The 19,289-nt window shown below is 36.5% G+C and overlaps 1 protein-coding gene across 8 annotated transcripts in view; it reads left to right on the top strand.

The window, feature by feature from the left end:
- Positions 1–19,289, top strand: part of FAM13A (family with sequence similarity 13 member A) — a 369,758-nt gene that overhangs the window by 134,879 nt on the left and 215,590 nt on the right. The window lies entirely within an intron of this gene.

Genomic DNA, 19,289 nt, shown 5'->3' with positions numbered 1-19,289 from the left:
TTTTGGTGAGAATTTTTGCATCCATGTTCATCAGGGATATTGGTCTGTAATTCTCTTCCCAAAGATGGGGTCTTTGGTTTTGGGAACAAGGTAATGGTGACCTCATCAAACGAGCTTGGAAGTTTTGCTTCCATTTCTTTTTCGAACAGTTTCAGAAGAATAGGTCTTAATTCTTCTTTAAATGTTTGGGAAGCCATTTGGCACTGAGCTCTTGTTTGTTGGGAGATTTTTGATGACTGCTTCAATTTCCTTAGTGGTTATAGGTCTGTTCAGGTTTTCTATTTCTTCCTGGTTCAGTTTTGGTAGTTTATACATCTCTAGGAATGCATCCATCTCTTCCAGATTATCTAATTTGCTGGCATATGTTGCTCAGAATATGTTCTTATAATTGTTTGTATTTCTTTAGTGTTGGTTGTGATCGCTCCTCTTTCATTCATGATTTTATTTATTTGGGTCATTTCTTTTTTCTTTTTGATAAGTCTGGCCAGGGGTTTATCAGTCTTATTGATTCTTTCAAAGAACCAACTCCTAGTTTTGTTGATCTGTTCTACTGTTCTTTTTTTCTTTTAAGATTTTGTTTATTTATTTGAGAGAGAGAATGAGCGAGAGAGAGCACAAGAGGGTAGAGGGTCAGAGGGAGAAGCAGACTCCCTGCTGAGCAGGGAGCCTGATGTGGGACTCGATCCCGGGACTCCAGGATCATGACCTGAGCTGAAGGCAGTCGCTTAACCAACTGAGCCACCCAGGCGCCTTCTACTATTCTTTTGGTTTCTACTTCATTGATTTCTGCTTTGATCTTTATTATTTCTCTTCTCCTGCTGCGTTTAGGCTTTATTTGCTGTTCCCTCTCCAGCTCCTTTAGGTGTAGGGTTAGGTTGTGTATTTGAGACCTTTCCTGCTTCTTGAGAAAGGCTTGTATTGCTATACACTTTCCTTTTAGGAATGCCTATGCTGCATTCCAAAGATTTTAAACAGTTGTGTTTTCATTTTCATTTGTTTCCGTGAATTTTTTTTATTCTTTAATTTTCTGGTTGACCCATTCATTCTTTAGTAGGATGCTCTTTAGCCTCCATGTATTTGAGTTCTTTCCGACTTTCCTCTTGTGATTGAGTTCTAGTTTCAAAGCATTGTGGTCTGAAAATTGGAAATGATCCCAATCTTTTGGTACTGGATGAGACCTGATTTGTGACCTAGGATGTGATCTGTTCTGGAGAACGTTCCATGGGCACTAGAGACGAATGTGTATTCTGTTGCTTTGAGATGGAATGTTCTGAATATATCTGTGAAGTCCATTTGGTCCAGTGTATCATTTAAAGTCTTTATTTCCTTGTTGATCTTCTGCTTAGATGATCTGTCCATTTCAGTGAGGGGGGTGTTAAAGTCTTCCACTATTATTGTATTGTTGTTGATGTGTTTCTTTGCTTTTGTTATTAATTGGCTTATGTAATTGGCTGCTCCCATGTTAGGGGCACCGATATTTACAATTTTTAGATCTTGTTGGATAGACCCTTTAAGTACGATATAGTGTCCTTCCTCATCTCTTATTATAGTCTGGTTTAAAATCTAATTTGTCTGATATAAGGATTGCCACCCCAGCTTTCTTTTGGTGTCCATTAGCATGGTAAATGGTTTTCCACCCCCTCACTTTCAATCTGGGGGTGTCTTTGGGTCTAAAATGAGTCTCTTGCAGACAGCATATTGATGGGTCTTGTTTTTTTATCCAGTCTGATTGGCTGTGTCTTTTGATTGGGGCATTTAGGCCATTTATATTCAGGGTAACTATTGAAAGATATGAATTTAGTGCCATTGTATTGCCTGTAAGTTACTGTTACTGTATATTGTCTGTGTTCCTTTCTGATCTGTGTTACTTTTAGGCTCTCTCTTTGCTTAGAGGACCCCTTTCAATATTTCTTGGAGGGCTGGTTTCGTGTTTGCAAATTCCTTTAATTTTTGTTTGTCCTGGAAGCTTTTTATCTCTCCTATTTTCAACAACAGCCTAGCTGGATATAGTATTCTTGGCTGCATATTTTTCTCATTTAGTGCTCTGAAGTTATCATGCCAGTCCTTTCTGGTCTGCCAGGTCTCTGTGGATAGGTCTGTTGCCAATCTAATGTTTCTGCCATTGTAGGTTACAGATCTCTTATCCCGAGCTGCTTTCAGGATTTTCTCTTTGTCTCTGAGACTAAGTTTTAGTATTAGATATCGGGGTGTTGACCTATTTTTATTGATTTTGTGGGGGGTTCTCTGTGCCTCCTGGATTTTGATGCCTGTTTCCTTCCTCACATTAGGGAAGTTCTCTGCTATAATTTGCTCCAATATACCTTCTGCCCCTCTCTCTCTTTCATCTTCTCTGAGATCCCAATTATTCTAATATTGTTGTCTTATGGTATCACTTACCTCTCAAATTCTGCCCTCGTGATCCAGTAGTTGTTGATCTCTCTTTTTCTTAGCTTCTTTATTTTCCATCATTTGGTCTTTTATATCACTAATTCTCTCTTCTGCCTCATTTATCCTAGCAGTTAGAGCCTCCATTTTTTATTGCACCTCATTAATAGCCTTTTTGATTTCGACGTGGTTAGATTTTAGTTCTTTTATTTCTCCAGAAAGGGTTTCTCTAATATCTTCCATGCTTTTTTCAAGCCTAGCTAGTATCTTTAAAATCATCATTCTGAACTCTAGTTCCAACATCTTACTAATATCTGTATTGATTAGGTCCCTGGCCGTCGGTACTGCCTCTTGTTCTTTTTTTTGAGGTGATTTTTTCCATCTTGTCATTTTGTCCAGAGAATAGATGAATGAGAGAACAAAATGCTAACAGGGTAACAACAACCCCAGAAAAATATACACTAAACAAATCAGAAGAGACCTGAAACTGGGGGAAAAGAAAGGGAAAGAAAGGAAAAAAAAAAAAAGAAAAAGATAAAAAACAAACAAAAAAACAAAAACAAACAAACAAAAAAATGGAATATGATCAAATATGATCAGGCTGGTGCGTAGATCAGTGCCACACACTAGATTTTGGGTGTATTTTGGTCTGTTAGAAGACAGTGCCTCTCAAAATTTTAAAGAAAGAAAAACTTATATGTACAAAAATAAGGGTTAATACAATGAAGTGATGGAATATGACTGTAAAGATGAAAATTATAAAAGATTTTATAAAAGGAATTGGTAAATTAAGAAGTTGGTTGAAAAAAGAAGAGGATTTAAAAAAAAAAGGGAGAGAATGTGATCAAGCAGGAGACTAGAACAAATCCATACACTAGAGATTTAGGGTATATTTTGGTCTGTTAGAAGAAACTGTATCCCAAAATTTTAAAAAGAGAAAAACTTATATATATACACACACACACACACATACCAAAAATAAGGTTAACTACTATGAAGGGATAGAATATGACTCTAAAAATGAAAAATAAAAAGGATTTTTTAAAAAAAGGATTGATGAGATGTTGGTTGAAAAAGGGAAAAAGAAAAATTAAAAAAAGGAAAAGAAAAAAAGAAAATTAAAAAAATTAACTTTGAAATACTGAAGAATCATGGGAAAAAAGCCATGAATTCTATGTGCGGTGTTCCCCTTGTGCTGGAGTTCTGCCGTTCTCATTGATCGGTAAACTTGGTCTTGGCTGGCTGTTCTTGCTGATCTTCTGGGGAGGGGCCTGTTGCCATGGTTCCCAAATGTCTTTGCCGGAGGCGGAATTGCCCCGCCCTTGCCCGGTCGGGCTAAGTAATCTGCTCAGGTTTGCTCTCGGGAGCTTTTGTTCCCTGCAAGCTTTCCGTACAGCTTTGGAGGATGAGAGTGAAATGGCGGCCTCCCAATCTCCGCCCCAGAGGAGCCAAGAACTTGGGGCCCCACTCCTCAGTGAGCCCCCAGAGGAAAGCAATCACTCCCATCTCCCCGGTCTCCGGCCGCACTCCATGCTCACCTGGCCTATGACCGAGCATTTCTACCTCTGGCACACAACCTGGTGTGGAGTCTCCAAACTCAGCAGATCCCTGCAGTGCACTCCTGTGCCACTCCTCCTGGGGGAGGAAGGGGGGTCTCCCTGGATCTGCTGCTTGTTGGGTCCCTGTGGGAAGAGCAGTGGCCCGACTGTGCCACAGATCACGGTTTATGGCAACCCCGAGCTGAGAGCCCGCTCCTCAGCTCCATCTCTGCAGCCTGCTTCCCCAATCTGGTACCCAGGAGCTCTGCTGCACTCAGGCACCCCCGGTCTTTCTGTGACCCCGAGGGTCCTGAGACCACACTGTCCCCATAAGGTTTCCACCCCCTGCTTAGCCACTGGAGCGACGTCCCTCAACGGAGCCAACTTCTAAAAGTTCTGATTTTATGCTCCACTTCTCTATCACTTGCCGGTATCAGCTGATGGAGGCTCCCTCCCCACAGTCTATCTTCCCAAATATCGCCTTGGATTCACTTCTCTGCACATCCTACCTTCCAGAAAGTGGTCACTTTTCTGTTCAGAGAGTTGCTGCTATTCTTTTCTTCGATCTCCTGTTGAGTTCATAGGTGTTCACAATGGTTTGATCCCTATCTAGCTGAATTCCTGGGACGAGACGAAATTTAGGTCTCCTCTTCCTCCACCATCTTGCTCCTCCTCCTTGCCAACCACTTTAAATCTGAGATGGTTGCCCCTAGAACTCTAGAGAATGAAAGTTGCTTTTAAGATCCTAGAATCCATGTGATGTGATGAGCACTGGGTGTTATATGCAACTGGTGAATTACTGAATTCTACATCTGAAACTAATGATGTACTACATGTTGGCTAATTGAATTAAAAAAGAAAGAAGACCCCAGAATCTTTTCTTTCTGCGTGTCCAGTTTATTTTGAGAAGACATTTTCAGAACTGTCCCAGTGCTTTCTTACTGTGGGCCAGGAGTGGATAGTAATGTAGTGCTTATGCAAACAGGTGCTCAGACTGCCTGGCCTTGGATTTGGTTTTAAATCTGTCTAGAGAAGTGCCTGCAGTGGGACAGAATAACCCCCAAAGATGTCCATATCCTAATCCCTGGAACCTGTGAATATGTTACTTTCTATGGTAGAAGAGATGTTGCAGACATGATTAAGAGAAAGATTTTGAGATGAGATCATCCATTTAGACCTGGTGTAATCAAAAGGGAACTTATAAGAGGGAGGCAGGAGGGTCAGAGAAGGAGGTGCAATGATGGAAGGAGAGGTCAGAATGATTCAAGAAGAAGCCTCTAGAAGCCAGAAAGGCAAAGAATCATTCTCCCCCCGGGAAGGAATGCAGCCCTGCCAACACCTTGATTTTAACCCTGCAAGTCCCATTTTGGACATTTGGCCTCCAGAACTGTAAGATAATAATTTGTATTGTTTTAAACCACTAAGTTTGGTAATTTGTTATAATGACAATAGGAAAGTAACATAGTGAACTTGGGTAAATTCCTTAAACTCTAGGCCTGTGTTTCTCCATCTTTTTTTTTTTGTAACAGCTTTATTATTGGGGTATATTTTTACATATTCTAAGATTCTCCCATTTCAAGTATACATTTCAATGACTTTTTAGTAAATTTGCTGAATGATATAAACATCACAAATCAGTTTTGGAACATTTTTACTCCAGTGAGACCCCCTCAAGCTCCCTTTACAGTTGACTCAGTCTTCAGGCAGCCTCTAATCTACTGTCTGTCTCTCTAAATTTTCCCTTCTTGACATTCCATACAAATGGAATCACACAGTATGTGGTCTCTAGCATCTTGTTTTTTCACTTTGCATAATGTTGCTTTATCTCTAACAGAACAGTAGTTTATACCAGCATCTTCCTCCTAGGACTGTTGCAAGGATTAAATCAGATTATGGATTCCAAATATTTAGCATAGTGTCCACTACATAGTAAGTACTCAATAAGTATTCCTTTTCTACTTCTTGCATGTATCATTCTCTTTGTTACTTTTTTCCAGTTTCTGAACAAATACACAAAAATATTTTTTCACATAATATAATATGCTTCTCTTGCTCTCCTAGTCTCATTTATGTTGTGAAGAATGTGAGTCTTCTAATTTATGTGTTAAACTGATTTTTTGGAGTGTGACCTAAGAACCTAAACACCATGCTTGCTTCTTTTTTTGAAATGAAAGAATATGTTCTGTAGTCTAGGTGGCTAACCTAAAATGTGAACTTTTTTTATTTTTTAAGTATAGTTGACACACAATGTTACATTAGTTCAGGTGTACAGCATAGTGATTCAACAAGTTTATAAGTTATGCTCTGCTTACCACAAGTGTGTATCTACCGTCTGTTACCATATAATGCTGTTATAATGTCATTGACCATATTCCCCATGCTGTACCTTTTATTTCCTTGATTTTATTCTAAAACTGGAAGCCTGCATCCCCCACTTCCCTTCACCCATTTTGCCCATCCTTCCCTCTTGCAACCATCAGTTTGTTCTCCATATTTATGTGTCTGCTTCTGTTTTTTGTTTACTCATTTTTTTTTTTACATTCCACATATAAGTGGAATCATATAGTATTTGTCTTTCTCAGGCTGGATTTCACTTAGTATTATACCTTCTAGGTCCATTCCTGTTGTCTCATATGGCAAGATCTCATCCTTTTGTGTAATCTTCCATTTATATATATATGTAATATATATATGTATTACATATATATATAAATGGATATATATACATACACATCACATCTTTATCCATCTATTGATGGACACTTAAGTTGTTTCCATTTTTTAGCTATTGTAAATAATGCAAAAAACATGGGGGTGCATATATCTTTTCAAATTAGTATTGTTGTTTTCTTTGGGTAAATACCCAGTAGTGGAATTACTGGATCATAAGGTATTTCTATTTTTAATTTTTTTGAGGAACCTCCATACTGTTTTCCATAATGGCTGCACCTGTTTGCATTCCCATCAACAGTGCACAAGGGTTCCTTTTTCTCCACATCCTTGCCAACACCTGTTGTTTCTTGTGTTGTTGATTTTAGCCATTCTGACAGGTGTGAGGTGATACTGCATTGTAGTTGTGATTTGCATTTCCCTGATGAGAAGTGATGATGAGTATCTTTTATGTGTCTGTTGGCCATCTATTGGTCTTCTTTGGAAAAATGTCTATTCATGTCTTCCGCCCATTTTAATTGGATTATTTGTTGCTTTGGTGTTGAGTTGTACAAATTCTTTATAATTTAGGATCTTAACCCCTCATCAGATACATCATTTGCAAATGTCTTCTCCCCTTCAGTAGGTTGCCTTTTTGTTTTGGTGATGGTTTCCTTTGCTGTGCAAACTTTTTATTTTTCTGTAGTCCCAATAGTTTATTTTTGCTTTTGTTTCCTTTGCCTCAGGAGACATATCTAGAAAAATGTTGCTATGGCCGATGTCCGAGAAATTGCTACTTTGTTCTCTTTTGGGATTTTTATAGTTTCAGGTCTCACATTTAGGTCTTTAATCCATTTTGAGTTTATTTTTATATATGGTGTTATTAGTTCAGTTTCATTCTTTTGCATCTTGTCCAGTTTTCCCAACACCATTTGTTAAAGAGACTGTCTTTTCCCCAATTGTATATTCTTGCCTCTTCTGTCATAGATTAATTGACCATATAAACATGGGTTTATTTCTGGGCTCTCTAGTCTGTTCCATGTATCTATTGTATCTGTTTTTGTGCTGGTACCTTACTACTACTACTTTGTAGTATATCTTGAAATCTGGGATTGTGATAGGTCCACCTTTGTTCTTTCTCAGGATTGTTTGGGCTATTTGAGGTCTTTCATGGTTCCATACAAATTTTAGTATCGTTTATTGAAGTTCTGTGAAAAAATGCTATTGCTACTTTGATAGGGATTGCATTGAATCTATACATTGCTTTGGATAGTATGGATACTGTAACAATACTAATTCTTCCAATCCATGAGCATGGAATATCTTTCCATTTGTTAGTATCACCTTCAATTTCTTTCATCAGTGTTTATGGTTGTCAGAGTTACAATGTGAATTTTTAAGACACAGCTGTTTATTACTTGGAGATTGCCTGTTTTCAGAGAGATAATAAAAATGTTCTGATTTTACTTTAAAGTTATGAGGGGTCTTTTATCTGGTGCTCTGCTGCAGCTGAAACTGAGAGGAAATACAAAGAATAACCTCCAATGGTAAGAAAATCTTTGTGAAAGTTACAAATCTGTGATGGGGTGTTAGAGAAGCACTGTGGAATTTCTTGAACTTGTACTGATTTGACCTGACAGAGTAATATCCCAATGGGATTATAATCACGAAAGTAAGAGCTAGAAAAGTGGAAAATGGTGGTGATGGGAATAACAAGTAATAGTTACTTTTCTTGGAGTTATCATAACATTTTGAACAGACATATATTTTGCATCCCTGTCATCTTTTGTATAGTTGTTTAAGCCTATTAACATTTATCTTTTCTGTCTACTCCCCCTGATGCCGCTTGTAAACTTCTTTTGGGAAAGAATCTGATTTACCATCTAGAAGTGTCAATGTTTGCCTAGCCTCTGGTACTTTGATTAATTGGTGGACAGATGAATGGTTGGATTTATGGATAGGTAGCTGACAATTTAGAGTTTAGAAAAGTATTCTAACTCTACTTGGACAGAAGCATTCTCCTGCATTCCCCTGGGCTGCCTTAAAGGAAGAGATAAATAAGTTCATGCCCATTTTCATTTTTGCTACTGATAAAGTATTTACCTTTTTGGAAAATTGACAAAATGTCCTTCTGCTGAAGAACACAGAAATATATAATACCTTATACAGTATTATGTGTTGTCCAAATTATGTGTTGTCTTATTTTGGATTTTCTTAAGATCCACTTTGGCTTGGGGCGCCTGGGTGGCTCAGTTGGTTAAGCAGTCGCTTAGACCTGCTTAGAGCTGAGACCTTTGGCTCAGGTCATGATCCTGGAGTCCCTGGATCGAGTCCCACATTGGGCTCCCTGCTCAGCAGGGAGTCTACTTCTCCCTCTGACCCTCTTCCCTCTCGTGCTTTCTGTCTCTTTCTCTCTGTCTCTCAAATAAATAAAATCTATAAAAAAAAAAAAAACCCACTTTGGCTTAGCTATTGGCAGACCAACTAAATTCAGGAAGTTTACATTTTATTGTTTTATTTTTCTGGAAGTAAACAGAAAATGTTTGTTATTTCCAAATATTTTGGCTCACTTTGGGTAAAGGCTAACTTTAGAATTTGTTCATTTTTCTTACTCTGTTCTTTCTTGTCTTGACATTTAAACACTTTGTTGCAAAAAATTTTTAAAAATTAAAAAATTTTTGTTGCTGTTAAACACTTCCATATAAAAAGAGGCAAGGCATATTAGCCATGATGGAAGCAACAAAACGTCAATTTATTGGATATATGGGTAAACAAAATGCGACACACACACACACACACACACACACACACACACACACACACACACACACACACACACGAGGGAAGCCTTAAAGAAGAAGGGAATTCTGTCATTTGCATCAACATGGATGAACCTGGAGGACATTATGCTAAGTTAAAAAATCCACAATAATACAAATACTGTATGATTAGGCTTATGTGAAGTATCAAAAGTAGTCAAATTCATTGAAACACAAAGTAGATTGTTGGTTGCCAGGGCCCAGGGGCAGCAGGGTAAGGGAAGTTGTTTAATGGCTATAGAGTTTCAGTTTGCAAGATGAAAAACTTTTGGATATCTGTTTCACAACAATGTGAATATACTTAACATTACAGAATTGTACACTTAAAAATGGTTAAGATGGTAAATTCTATATTACCTGCTTTTTTTCTTAACCACGGTTAAAAAAAAGAAAAGGCAGAGAGCTGAAATTTGTGTTAGGTTTGCTACTTGAAGAAACTTTTCTGTAGTATTCACTGGGCTAAGGTTTAGAATAAAATTCATGTATCTCTGCAGAGTACGGGAGGGAAAGAAACAAGAGTAACATCGTCTTTTTTTTTTCTTTCTTTCTTTTTTTTTTTTTTTTTACTGTTTTTGCAACAGCTGTTATGCATCTTTACTGAGACCTGAAAATGGATTGATGCTATAGCAATGAACAATCCAAGTTTTCCTTTATTTTCAGGAACATTGCAAGATGAACTCTTGGTGAAGACCATGGGTTTCTTGGTATTGATTTCATCAAAAGCCTTGTCAAAGTTTTTTTTTTTTAGCTCATTTGGAAACATTTCCATTGTTCCTTCTCAAAGATTACTTAGATCAAAGATGTGTGATTTTGCCTGTAACTTGCTAATTTGGGGAATATTTCTTCCCATTGGAGATGAAATGTGTCATATATACTTATTTATTCTGATACAAACAGTAAGAACATTGAGTATATTCTTCATGCTATATTTTATATTATACAGTATGAACATGTGGTCTGTTTATGTACAAAGAGAAAATTCACATTTTTTGGTGCCATTAAGAATTTGTTTTTTCCCAGCTTCATTGAGATATAATTAGCACATAACATTGTAAATTTAAGGTGTACAGTGTATTGATTTAATATTGCAAAAAGATTACCACCATAGCATTAGCTAACACCTCCATCATGTCACATAATTATCATATCTTTTTTGTGTTGAGAACACTTCAGATCTATTCTCTTAGCAACTTTCAAATATATAATTTAGTATTTTTATTTATAATCACCATGCTGTACTTCAGATCCCTAGAACTTACTCATAACTGAAAGTGGCAAGTAACTTTTTAGTTCAATTGAAAAGGAACTAGAAAGATAAGTTCTTCTAAGAATATGCATTTTTTTTTAGTTTTTCTAAGTATTAGGCTCTGTTGGAGATTTAAGATGAATTAGACTCCCTGCCCTTAAGATACAGTGTAATGGAGAGAATTATCTTCACAGCAAATTATGACACAAAACAGAATCTAGGGCGCCTCGGTGGCTCAGTCGTTAAGCATCTGCCTTCGACTCAGATCGGGATCCCAGGGTCCTGGGATCGAGCCCCTCATCAGGCTCCCTGCTCAGCGGGAGGCCTGCTTCTCCCTCTCCCACTCCCCCTGCTTGTGTTCCCTCTCTTGCTGTGTCTGTCTTTGTCAAATAAATAAATAAAATCCTAAAAAATATATAAATAAATACAATAAAAAATCTAATAAATGCTATGCTAGAAAAATAAATGAATTCTGTGAGAATAAAGGAGCAGCAGTTAATTCTGATGGGATGGGGGGGCATAACATCGTTAACCTTGGAAGATAATTAGACTTAACTAAGTGAAGAAGGAGAAGAAAGTCTTTATAGGGAAAAAAGAACATCCTGAATAAAAGCTGTGAGATTGAGAATGTACTGTTATATCATCAGATGCTAAAGCCAGGATAAAATGTTGAGAAAAACACTAGAAATTACTTGGGGCATTCAGGCTGCTAACAGTCTGATCTTAATCTCTTTTGGTTGGGATAAAATTCATAAGCAAGCCCAGGACTAAGACTGATACTTAGTGAACAATGACTTTGAAAAGTTTCTTATAGTTAAGACCCTGAAATTAAGTCTTTAAATGGAAAGTGAGATTTTTTTCACCTCATGCTTTAAAATGAGAGATTGTCCTAGAGTTTCTACAAAATCCTTACATTTTGTTAAAGTTGGTAGAACTTGTGCATATACAATCGCCTTCTCTGCTATTCAATCACTAGTCATCAGTAGGCCACACTCTCCCGAGTGTATCATTGTACTTCTTGAGAAAAGTAGAGTTACAGAAATGGTGGAGATCCAAGGTGTCATTCAGGTGCTGATGCTGCAAATGAGGGGCCCGGGTGACAAGTGTAATAAGCAGCAGAAGCACCACAGGGGCAGTCACTCTGGCCCCGACACCATAGCTCTTCCTAGTCAGCAGTATTGCAGAGCAACCAGCAAAGGGCTTATGCCTCTGTACACCCCGCACCACTCCATGTGCCCTTTCTTGTCATGTTTTAGCTTTTCTGTCTAACACAGGTTATCTGGAACTCCAGAGATACGCTGGCTGCTTCTGGGTGTTAGAGTTGAACAAGATTTTAATAGAGTTATTAATCCATCCCTGTTAATCTTCTGCTTCAACATCAGCCACATCCTGGTATAAAAATGGGAGTCATGGGAAATTTGAGGCAGATTTTAAGTCAGGGCACTCCTCTTCACCCAGAGTCTGTTAGACCCTTTCTAATTGTAACCCTCTCAGATAAATGTTTATCTTTGAGACACTGATACTCTTTTAATTCTGGTAGTGGTTTAGAAAAACCACATTCACCCCTTTACCTTTACCTCAGTATTCTCCTTAGGTCTATACTATTTTTTTTAATTGTATTTATTTATTTGACAGGGAGAGAGACACAGCGAGAGCAGGAACCCAAGCAGGGCGGGTGGGAGAGGGAGAAGCAGGCTTCCTGCCGAGCAGGGAGCTCGATGCGGGGCTCGATCCCAGGACCCTGGGATCGTGACCTGAGCCGAAGGCAGACGCTTAACGACTGAGCCACCCAGGCGCCCAGGTCTATACTATTGACAGTTTTTCTAGAAGACACTTAAAGAGATACTTAGTTATAATAAATAGCATGGCAAGTCTTTGGAGAACTACCAAAAATGGCAATAACAATACCCCAATTTTCATGTTCTTAAGTATATCAACTTCTATCTAATTTTTATTTTTGTAGTGTAATATCAACTATCCTTAAGAATAATCAGTTATTATTTTTTCACTATTGTGGCTGAAACCATGTATCTGTATATCTAAAATAAGTTGAAACATATCTAGTTATCCAGTAGAAAGTTTTCAAAAATTATGTATCCACCCAAATGATGGGTAACTTGATGTCAAACATCTGAATATTTGAAAGTATCTAAGCAATTCATGTAAGATTTTCCATTTTAGCCAAAATACTGATTTGTAGATACACGTGGTTGGATAATTGTTTTTTTGTTTGTTTGTTTTGTTTTAAAGATTTTATTTATTTGAGAGAGAGAGAATGAGAGATAGAGAGCACGAGAGGAAAGAGGGTCAGAGGGAGCAGCAGACTCCCTGCTGAGCAAGGAGCCCGATGTGGGACTCGATCCCGGGACTCCAGGATCATGACCTGAGCCGAAGGCAGTCGCTTAACCAACTGAGCCACCCAGGCACCTGATAATTGTTGATGTAATAGTCTAGAACTTTCATTTAGGAAATTTTATGTTCTATTAGTGCTTTTGAGTAGAAATGACTAACTCATTGGCTGGATTGTAAGTGGCACTCTTAATAAACTGCATTGAGGGGGGGAATGGAAGCCGACATACATAACATAAATTGAATACCTGGAAACACCAACATCAGTAGTTCTTAAGAAGGAAACATTGCCAAGGGTGGGGCCAGGTACAAAAACAATTCTGGAAATTTTTGTTTCCACTGCCTCACCTCAATTCCAAGAAACATTAGGAGCTTTATTATTGAATGTTATCTCTAAAAAACATCTTCCAGCTTTTCATTTCCATTAAATTTTCATTCAAACATATCAATGTATAAGTCAATTGCAGTAGATTCATAGATAGGACAATATACATTGGGAAACTTTTACACCTTTTAAAATGGTTATTAAATTTGGCCTCCAGCATTTGCTTTCAGTAATAGTTTTTTTTTCTTTTGAAAAGAACCACATAATGGGGGAATGTCCCAGCATGTCAGCATTTTTAATTGCAAAATAGTAATAAGTTAAGGACATAATATTTGCGTAGAATGTTTGTAGACAAGATTGGGCAATGTAATCTAGTGATAATGCAATTAGGAACATTCAGGCCTGGGTGAACAGTCAGATTCTACTGGTGTGGGTGAGTCAAATGACGACAGCCCAAAGAGAGGTTACAAATGAAGTATTTCATCACTATCTACTTAAGCCTTTTATTAATGACTTAGATTAAGACAGAAGACTAAGCATATAAAAGTAGTCAATGAAACAAAGGTGAGAAGAATAGTATGTTGAATAGCAAGGTTAGAAATAAAATAATGAAGAAGACTACGGAAATGTTTCTTTTTCTATCATAAGTGAAAAAAATAAATGGAGATTAGCAGATATTTAGGGTGAGGAATCAGGAACAGAAAGACCTGGCTTAACAGCCATTCCTACAAAAAAAGACTAGAGAATTTTAGCCAATTGCAAGTTCAGTGTAAACCAACAGTGTTACTGTGAAAACTAATATCTTACTCTGCATAATAAAAAACATTGGTATGATTATAGTTTACAAGGTACTTTTTTTTTAAAGTTGGATTTCTTGAGGCACAATTTACAGAGTGTAGAATGCATCCATTTGAGTGTAGTGTTATGTGTTTTGACAGAATTCATCACCACCACCACAGTTAAGATACGGACCATTTCCATCATTCCAAACAGTTGCTCGTTTCCCTTTTAGTCAACCCCTACCCTCACCCCAGTCCCTGGTAACCACTATTTTATGACACCATATTTTTGCAAAGTATTTTCACATAACTTTTAAAAAATTTAATTCTCAGAAGATCCCTACAACATTAATGTTAACAGCATGTCTATTTTATAAAGGAAGAAATGATGGTTCAGTTAAGCAACTTTAAGTGGTGGAGCCAGGTACTGAACCCTTATTTTCTAACTCAGAATCTGAAATGCTTCCTTTGACCCTTCCACCTGGACCTTTACTCCAAGAGTCCCACTTTTCTCTGCATTGTTCATTCACCTCCAAGTGGATCCCATATTCAAAGCCAGTATTAAACTTTTATAGTAACTTACTGGAGGAGGGACTAGAGGAGGGTTTCTCAATCTTTTTTTTTTTTCATTATCATTTCCCTAAGGAGCCTTCTTAGATTTTTTCTTTCCCTAATCACATCTCTCCCACCCCCCAATTAAATTTTAGCATCATGAATGTGCGGTATATCTCTGTGTGTACTGTATGTATCTGTACTTTATATATTAAAAAGAGTAAATTTTTTCACCTACTCTAAGAACCATTTTTTTCCTCATGGGGGCAGTATCACTCCCATGGGGAATGCTTAGACTGAGCAATAGTCTTCAACCATTGTCCCACCTGCTGTGCATAGCACATGACCCTTAAGTATGAGACACATTCACAACACTGAAAATTTTATAGTAAATACCACATCAGACTTTTGGCATGATATTCATGAAAGTGTCTTCAGAACATGTAGGTAAGTAAAATCAGCTCTTAGGGGTAAACTTCGAATTTATTTAACAGAAGAAGGTAAAATATGGCTTATTTTTAAAATAATTCTCTTGAAGTTTGCTTTTAATCTAGATCTAGACTTCATATAATAAAGGGGATAAGGTAGTCCTAGGGGCACCTGGGTGGCTTGGTTGATTAAGCATCTGCCTTCAGCTCAGGTCATGATCCCAGGGTTCTGGGACTGAGCCTGCTTCTCCCTTTCCCTCTGCCCCCAACTCGTGCTCACTCTGTCTCTCTAGTGCTCTCTCTCTCTCAAGTAAAATCTCTTAAAAAAAAAAAGGAATAAGGTAGTTCTATTGAAGAATAAACAATCTTATTTTTGTTAAATGCCGTGATCCCTATAATGCATAGCTTTAACATGTTGTTAATGTGAATATGATTATTGCAAATCTATCTTACCTCATCACTTCCTGACTTTTATTAAGCAGTCATAACTCAGGAGTCGTGATAACCAGATGTCAGTGTTCTCAGTTGTCTTATGTGCAATGTAGAGGTAGATGCATTTCCTTTTTCTGTGAATTTTTTTTTTGTGGTAAAATACATGTAACATAAAATTTACCATCATCATTTTTAAGTGAACAAGTCGGTGATATTAAATACATTAACACTGTTGTGCAACCATCACCAACATCCATCCCCAAAACTTTTTTCATCTTGTAAAACTGAAACTCTATACTCATTAAATAGTAACTCCTCACCCCAACCCTAACCCCTGCCAACTGCCATTATACTTTGTGTTTATGATTTTGACTACTCCAAGTACCTCATGTAGGTGGAATTATACAGTATTTCTTTTTTTATGGCTGGCTTATTTTATATAAAATAATGCCATCAATGTTTATTCATGTTGTAGCATATTGCAGAATTTTCTTCCATTTTTAAGGCTGAATAATTTTCCATTGTATGTATATACCACCTTTTGCTTGTCTATTTATCCATTGATAGATAGTTGGATTGCTTCCACATTGTAGCTGTTGTGAATAATTCTTTTATGAACATGGGTGTACAGATATCTCTTCCAGACCTTGCTTTCAGTTTTTTGGGGCATATGTCCGAAGTGGAATTTGTGGATAATAGGTAATTCTATTTTTAATCTGTTGAGGAACTGCCATACTTTTTTCCATAGTGGCTGTAGTGTTTTATATTCCCACCAACAGGGCACAAGAGTTAGTTTCTCTACATCCTCACCAACACTTGTTGTTTTCTAGAGTTTTTTTATTATTATGTTAATCACCATACATTACATCATTAGTTTTTGATGTAGTGTTTCATGATAGTAGCCATCCTAATGGGTGTGAGATAATATCTCATTGTCATTTTCATTTGCATTTCCCTAATGATCCCCCTTGCTGAGCATCTTTTCATATGTTTATTGGCTATTTGTATATCTTCTTTGGAGAAATGTCTATTCGTGTCTTTTGCCAATTTTTAAATCAGATTTTTTTTTTGCTAAAATTTAGGAGTTCTCTATATAATTTGGATATTAGTTCCTTATTAAATATATGATTTACAGATATTTTCTCCCATTCTGTGGGTTACCTATTTATTCTGTAGATAGTGTCATGATGCACAAAATTTTTAAATTCTCATGAAGTCTAATTTGTCTGTCTTTTGTTGTCTGTGCCTTACATATCATAGCCAAGAAATCACTGCCAAATTCATTGTCATGAAGTTTTTGCTCTATGTGTTTTTACAAGAGTTTTATTGTTTTAGATTCTTGGTCCATTTTGAATTAATTTTTGTATATGATGTTAGGTAACAGGCTAACTTCATTCTTTTGCATGTGAATATCCAGTTTTTGCAGTACTATTTGTTGAAAGATAGTCCATTTTGAACTCAGTGGTGTTAACACCCTTGTCAAAACTCATTTGACTAAGGAAAGGTTCGCTTCTGGGCTCTCTATCGTATTCCATTAGTCTGCCTTTATGCCAATACCTCACTGTTTTGATTACTGTAGCTTTGTAGTAAATGTTGAAATCAGTAAATGTTGAGTCTTTTATTTTTGTTCTTCTTTATTGAGTTTGTTTTGGCTATTAGGGATCACTTGAGATTCCATACGAATTTTAGGATGGACTTTTCTATTTCTGCAAAAAAATACTGTTGGAATTTTGATAGGGATTGCATAGACGCTGTAGATTGCTTTGGCTAATATTCGCCTTTTAATGATATTAAGTCTTCTAATCCATGAACGTTAGATATATTTCCATTTATTTGTTTTTTAATTTCCTTCAGCATTTTGTAGTTTTCATTGTATAAGTATTTCACTTCCTTGGTTAAATATATTCCTAAGTATTTTATTCCTTTTGATGCTATTGCAAATGGAGTAGTTTTGTGATTTCCTTTTCAGATAGTTCATTGTTTATAGAAATGCAATTGATTTTTGTCTGTTGACTCTGTATCCTGCTACCTTTCTTAATTTGTTTTTTAGTTCTAGCAGGTTTTTGTGTAACCTTTGAAGATCTTAAGATCATATCTGCAAACACAGATAATTTTACTTCTTGCTTTCCAGTTTGAATGCCTTTAATTTCTAATTGCTCTAGCTAGAACTTCCAGACTATGTTGAATAAAAATGGTGAAAGCAGGCATCCTTGCCTTGTTCCTGCTCTTAAATGAAAAGCTTTCATTTTTTTCACCATTGAATATGATGTTTGCTATGGGTTTTACATATATGGCTTTTATTGTATTAAGATATTTTTCCTAGCTTATTGAGTGTTTTTTATGATGAAAGGGTGTTGAATTTTGTAGATGTTTTTTCTGCATCAATCAAGATGATCTGGGATTTTTCCTTTTTTCTGTGGATGTGGCATATTACATTGATGGATTTTGTATGTTGAACGGTCTGTACATTCCAGGAATAAATCCTATGTGGTCATGCTCTATAACCCTTTTAACATGCTGCTGTTAACATGTTATTATGTTTGTTGAGAATTTTTCTTTTTTAATTTCTTTCACCAGCATTTTGTAGTTTTCATTGTATAAGTATTTCACTTCCTTGGTTAAATATATTCCTAATATGATATTACCTTGTTGAGAATTTTTGCATCATTGTTCATAAGGAGTTTTGGTCTCTAGTTTTCTTGTAGTAGTCTTTGTCTGGCTTTGACATAAGGTCATGTTGGTCTCACAGAATGAGTTAAGAAGTGTTTTCTCCTTCTCAGTTTTTTGGAAATGTCTGAGAAATATTGGTATTAGTTTAAGTGTTTGGTAAAATTTACCAGTGAAGTCATCAGGTCCAGGGCATTTCTTGTTGGGAAATTTTTGATTACTGATTCAGTCTTCTTACAGCTATAGGTCTATTCAGATTTTCTATATCTTCATGATTCTGTCTTGGTAGGTTTAGTGTTTCTAGGTATTTGTCCATTTTGTTTGGGTTATCCAGTTCGTTGGTGTACAAATATCATAGTATACTCTTATAATTCTTTTTATTTCTATAGAATCAGTAATAGTGTCCCCACTTTACTTTCAGATTTTAACAATTTGAGCACCCCTTTCTCTTTTTTCAATTCATCTAAAGATTTGTCAATTTTGTTGATCTTCTCAAAGAACCAACTTTTCGTTTCATTGATTTTTCTCTGTTGTTTCTCTATTTCATTTATCTCTGCTCTAATCTTTATTATTTCTCTCCTTCTGCTAGTTTTGTGTTTATTTTCTTTCCTAGTTCTTTAAGTTGTAAAGTTAGGTTTTTATTTGAGATCTTTCTTGCTTTTTAGTGTGTTTACAACTATAAATTTCCTCTTAGGCTCTGTTTTGCTGCATCCCATAAACTTTGGTTTTGTTGTGTTTTCATTTTCATTCATCTCTAAATATTTTCTAATTTTCCTTGAAATTTACTTTTTATTCCACTGATTATGTAAACATAATTCCACAATTTTGTGGATTTTCCAATTTTCTTGATGTTATTATTTCTAACTTCATCCCATTGTGGTCCAAGAAGTTACTTTGTAAAATGAATATCTTTCTGAATATATTGAGATTAATTTGTGGCCTAACATATGGTATATCCTGGAAAATGTCCCATACATGCTTGAGGAAAGTGGTTATTCTGGTTGTTGTTGTTGGGCAAAATATTCTCTGTCTGATCTAGTTGGTTTGTTGTTTTTTTTTAAGTCCTCCGTTTCTTATCTTTTGTCTGGTTCTATACATTATTGGGAGTGGGGTGTTGAAC

Source organism: Zalophus californianus, chromosome 2 (genome assembly GCF_009762305.2).
Source record: "Zalophus californianus isolate mZalCal1 chromosome 2, mZalCal1.pri.v2, whole genome shotgun sequence".
NCBI lineage: Eukaryota > Metazoa > Chordata > Mammalia > Carnivora > Otariidae > Zalophus > Zalophus californianus.
The sequence above is the reverse complement of the archived record's forward strand: the minus strand, read 5'-3'. Positions and strand labels throughout refer to the sequence as shown.